The sequence below is a fragment of the Micromys minutus genome, assembly GCF_963924665.1.
Source record: "Micromys minutus genome assembly, chromosome: 11".
NCBI lineage: Eukaryota > Metazoa > Chordata > Mammalia > Rodentia > Muridae > Micromys > Micromys minutus.
Window position 1 is genome coordinate 35,570,547 of NC_137980.1, and position 5,065 is coordinate 35,575,611.

The following is a 5,065-nucleotide window of genomic DNA, read 5'->3' on the forward strand; positions in this document are numbered from 1 at the left end:
TCTCACGGGTGGGGGTGTAGGTACAGCATTGACCAGTTCTAAGGTGGCTGCTGTGTAGCCATTTTCTTAAGCATGGTTCTCAGGCATGGCTCCCTACACAAACATTGCCACTCCCTGGGCCAAGCATAAACAAACCATCACATTGGCCAAGAATAGGAGTCTATGGGGGTCATACCTAAACACAGCATAAGGCAAAATACATTTAGTCTAACCTCCAAAGTCCCCCTAGTCTATAGCAGTCTCCACAACGTTATAAGTCCAAAATCTCTTCTGAGATTCATCCAATCACTAAACTGTAATCTCCAAGGCAAGACAGGGAACCAAACACTGGGCAAACGCCAAATGCTGTATCTCTATAGCTGATGTCAAAGAGGTCCTCAGATGTCCAACTTCTTTCTCATCTCTGTTGACTGCAATAAACTTCTTTCTCCTGGGCTGGGTTTCACTCCCTGTTAGCAGCTTTTCTCAGCAAATAGCCCATGACTCTGGTGTAAGATCCAAATTGGGTCTTATTTATTTGAGGCTCCCATGAATGAGATGAGAGATCTGGAATTGAGGCAAAGGCAAGAGGTTTAGTCACCCAGTGCACCGGGGTGGCCTATAAGCAAAGAAGAGGTGGCCCCAAAAGGCTGCTATAAGCAGTTTTTATACTTTTTAGGGGTACAGGTTATATCAGCAAGGTTATAATTTAAATTCATTGGCTGAGCATATTGCCCTTTAAAATTACTGGTTAGTGAGCATGTGCGTCAGGACCCTAACTGGGACTCTTCAGAGGGTCAGATTGTTGGGATTCTGACTAACCCACCCCTCAGTTACCTGACAATAGCCAGGTAAGCTCCAGCCCAGTGACTTGACACTGTAAAAGGGGCTGCTTGCTCCCTCCTCTCTCTCTTGCCTCTTGTTCTCTTGCACTCTTGCAGCCTTGCTCTCCCCCTCCTCTGCCCCTTCCCTTCCCCCCTCTCCCTCCACATGCTCATGGCCTAGCATCTACTCCTCTACTCCTCTCTTCTCTCTCTCTGCCTCTACTATGCTCTTAACACTCCCATGACTGAAGTAAACTCTATTCCATACTATACCATTATGTGGCTGGTCCCTTAGGGTACATGGGCTTCCCAGAAGCCCATCTTTTAACAACATTGGTGTCCCGTGACTTTTAACAACACAGATGGCTATCAGTTAGCACATTTTATGATTCTCCTAAGAATTGTTTACTCAAGGAAGTCCCTTAGGCCAAGGCAGGGTCATTGCTTCAACACAGGTGGGGCGTAGAGAATTCCTCACTTCTTTCACTAGCATCTAGAACATCTTTGGGTCTCCAAGGCAACTTCAATGTTACAGCTTCTGTTTCAATATCTGGGATCCAGGAATGATCTTCTGGGCTCCTCCAAAGGGCTGGCACCATTTTTCTCACTCTGCCTTCTGTAGCACTCTAGGCTCAAGTTGATCCACTCCACTGTTGCTGCTGTTCTTGGTGATCATCCCATGGTACTGGAATATCCTATATACTGGGGTCTTCTGCTGCAAATAGGGTCCACATAGTCAATAGCCACCTCTCATAAGCTCTCTTCATGGTGCCAAGCCTCAAATTCTTTGCATGACCCCTTCAGCCCTGGACCATCAACTGCAACTGAAACTGCACCTTCACCAGTAGCTCTCCGTGGCCTCTCACAGTGCCAAGCCTCAGCTGTTCTTCATGACCACATTATGCCTTCAAAACCAGTACCATCTGGGTGACTCTTACACATTACCAAGTCCAGCTGTAGCACAAGGTACAACCATGGCTATCTCTGGAATACAGCTTCTTGGTGCTCTCAGACAACATTTCCCAGAAGATTTCAACTCAGTGATGCTGGGCTCTTCTTAATCACCACTAATTTCTTAGGTCCAGCTGACCAGCATTAATTGTCCCAGTAGTCCCTTCTATTCTGGACTCTAAAGTCAGAGTCACATGGCCAAAGCTACCAAGACCTGCTGCTTGCTGAGGCTGAACATGGCCCCTTGTTCTATTACATTATCACCGGCTTTCTGTTTTCCAACTCCTTCACTTCCTAAGCTTTTCTGTCCTGGAACTTGTTCCATAGACTGACTTTGAACTCAGAGATCTGCAGGCCTGTCTCCTAAACACTGAGATTAAAGGTGTGATTCACTGTACTGGCTGGTTTTGTGTCAACTTGACACAAGCTGGAGTTATAGAGAAAGGAGCCTCAGTTGAAAAAATGCTTCCATGAGACCCAGCTGTAAGGCATTTTCTCAACTAGTGTCTAAGGGAGGAGGGCCCAGCCCATTGTGGGTGGTGCTGTCCCTGGGCTGGTAGACCTGGGTTCTATAAGAAAACAGGCTGAGCAAGCCAGGGGAAGCAAGTCAGTAAGTAACATTCTTCCATGGCCTCTACATCAGTTCCTGCTTCCTGACCTGCTTGAGTTCCAGTCCTGACTTTCTTTGGTGATGAGCAGCAATGTGAATGTAAGCTGAATAAACATTTACTCCTCAACTTGCTTCTTGATCATGATAGTTTGGGCAGGCTTACAAACCCTGTCTAAGACATCCACCAAACCTGGATTTAAGCTTTTCTTCACCTAGAATTTGCTCTGTTCTAGGCTGGCCTTAAACTAAGAAATCTGCTTGTCTTTGCTTCCTGGGATTAAAGGTTTGTATTGCCTTGCCTGGACCTAACCTTAGCTCAGTTGGATTTTGCCCCAAGGTCACTACTCTCTGAATTCAATTTAATATCCTTGAACACAGGATTCAGTTCCATTTCACTTCCTGGTGTCCCTTTAATACTCGGAACCATACGTTTTGTATTTTCCCTTCTTCAACTTGCTCCTTTTCATTAAAATGCTCTTCATAGGAGTGAACTTTCCTAACCACACAATAGAATTAACACCAGGCTGTTTTGAGGCTTCCTTTTTCAAAGCAATTAATCTAAATATCTTTACCTTAGCCTCAGGCAGAATCTTTGGACAATGACAAAAAGCAGCCACATTTTCTCCAAAATACCACGAAAACAGTCTTTAGGCCACATAGTAAAATTCTTCTCCACTGAATGGCCTTGGGCCAGGTTAACACAATTCAACTCACTCACAGCAACAAAGTCTTCTATATTTCTTCTAGGATAGCCCATTAAACCCCACTTAAATCATTCAATTGCTTTCCAAATCCAAAGTCCCCAAATCCACATTCTTCCAAACAAAAGTATGGTCAAACATATCACAGCAATACCCCACCCCCAGGACCAACTTCTGCCATAGTCTGGTTTTACTGCTGTGAACCAACACCATGACCAAGGCAACTCTTATAAGGACAACATTTAATTGGGCTGGTTTATAGGTTCAGAGGTTCAGTTCATTATCATCAAGGTGGGAACATGACAGCATCCAGGCAGGCGTGGTGCAGGAGGAGCTGAGAGTTCTACATCTGCATCTGTAGGCTGCTGTTGGAAGACTGACTTTCAGGCAGCCCACACCCACAGTAACACACCTCCTCCAAAAGGGCCATATCTTCTAATTGTGCCCCTGCATGGGCCAAGCATATGTAAACCTAGCATGTGCAAGACCCAGAATCCTACACCAGGAACAGCTAGACACAATATAAAATGCTTAGTAAAACTCCTAGTGAACAAAATCCATATTCAGAACTCAATCTCATATGTAAACAAGCAATGAGCAATTCCATACGCACTCCTGAAATATTTAGGGACAGATCTTACAACATATCTACAAAATTTGTATATTGAATGCCAAGAGGTAAAGGGAATCAAAGACCTGAGTGACCAGAGAGATGATACAGAGATAAGCTACTGACATCTTGCCAGGCTTTCAGCTCTTCCATACACATGGCTCCAATCTAAGTGGATTGCTAATGTCAATACATCATGAGCCTAAACCCAGACATGATGACCCTACAAACCAACAAGTTGGGGCCTGGAGAGCACAAGAATTCCAAGCCCCAACACCCAAGAACACCCAGGAGTGGTATCAAGGTGTCATATCTAGGTGTGGTAACATGCATCTGTAACCTTAACATTGGAGGGAACAGACAACATAATCCCAGGAGCGAACTCTAAGATTACTGAGAGAATCTGTCTCTACTACTAACAATAATAATAAAGTGATAATAATAATGATGATGATAAATAAAGTCTACCTCTGATATCTGTATATGCGCACACAGGCAAATTTACTTGGACACATACCAGCATACACACACATTCAGCCCCCCCTACAATACACAAGGGCATCAACAAATGGCCTTATAGGAGGCTATTAGGTAGTCAGTTAATTTTAAAATGTAAATTTTAAAGGAGGGATTCTAATGGAGGTATCATGCATGGGTGAACAATGCTATTCCCAAAATTCATGGGCTACTAATGAAAACGTTAGTGCCTGGTGTGAGGCAGCTCCCTGTGGGTTAGGTCAGGAAGGCCACAGAGGTCTCCAAATCAACACAAGCTACTGCCATTGCCCTTGGAGAGCCACTGTAAGGACTAGGTAAGTGTCTCTTCGATTGGAGAAGATACACATGATTTGACTGCAACACACAGAGGAACCAATCTCAAACCAACCAGGAAAATTCCTCCCTGATGGCTTTCTTTCTTAATGCCAGAAGTATTATACAGCATTTGGGAAGAAAGATGTAAATTATATTATCTGGCAGTGAACTGCCCCTGCTACAAACCATGTATGCTTCTACTCACTCATTGGTACAACCGTGGCATGGTGGTTAGAAAAATAACCACCATGTTAATTCTTTGGTTGGATTTAAGCTCTACTCTATGGGAGGGAAATCATGGCTGGTATTGTGACCCAGTTCGAAAGTCCATCTGAGGCTTCTAAGTTGGAACCTACTGTTGTTGTTTTCCTAAATAATCATTATGTACATTTGCCTTCTAAATGCTTGTGTTCCTTCATGTCAATAGACTTGGCTGCTTTCTAGCTGGAAAAGCTTCTTTTTCCACTAGACAGCAGTCAATGGTGAGAGGCAGAACTGTCCACATGAGAATGTTTAGTTCTGAATTAAAGAAATATACCAAATTCCACTATCAGTAAGGTTTGGGGACCACTAAGAA